This window comes from Arachis duranensis, chromosome 5 (genome assembly GCF_000817695.3).
Source record: "Arachis duranensis cultivar V14167 chromosome 5, aradu.V14167.gnm2.J7QH, whole genome shotgun sequence".
Taxonomy (NCBI): Eukaryota; Viridiplantae; Streptophyta; class Magnoliopsida; order Fabales; family Fabaceae; genus Arachis; species Arachis duranensis.
This window is the reverse complement of record NC_029776.3, coordinates 91,894,719-91,895,550: the sequence shown is the minus strand read 5'-3', so window position 1 is coordinate 91,895,550 and position 832 is coordinate 91,894,719.

The window sequence follows — 832 nt, the reverse complement described above, 5'->3', positions numbered from 1 at the left end:
ATTATATATTATAAAATAAAAAATAAAATATGAAATAAATTATTAAATATAATTATTAAATAATCAGAAAATTAATAAATAAACATACATATGAATATCAACCAAAAAATATTAAAATAATTAAAAAATCATAATCTATTGATGCACATGTGAAAAAATTCAAAACATATATATTTTAAAATTGAATAGTATTAATCGTAAAAATGCGTTAATTATGGACATTATATATATAAAGGCATGAATAAAATTATAGATGTTATTTGTATAAAATATAAATGTTATGTTATAAAATTATGAATTATAAGTTAAAGATGTTTATTTAAATTTTACTATTCAATTCATATTTTTATAAATTGTCTGTTATCAAATAAAAAATAGAAAATAAAATATATAAAAAGATTATTAAACAAGTTTTTAAATAAAACTTTTAACTTTTCATATTAGAATCAATAAAGATTGAATAATAATTACAAATATGAAAAAAATTGAGGGTAATGCTTATAGAAAAAAAATTATTACATCTAATAAGAATTGAACACTTGTAAAATAGAGATGAATGAGAAATTTTTCTATAAAAATAGTGTATGATCTTCAAAAATTTTACTGTTACAAAACAATTTTTTTATCGAGTAAATTATTATTTATACCCACAAAAGTTGAATACGCTGACACATCTATTCATAAAAAAGAAAAAATTATTATTTGTATCCATAAAACATGAGTTGCATACAATAAAATTATTCAAACACTAAAAAATCATATAAAAACTCCAAATTACCCTTATCATCATCTGCATCATCTTCTTCCTCTCCCTCCTCCCCCCCCCCCCCCC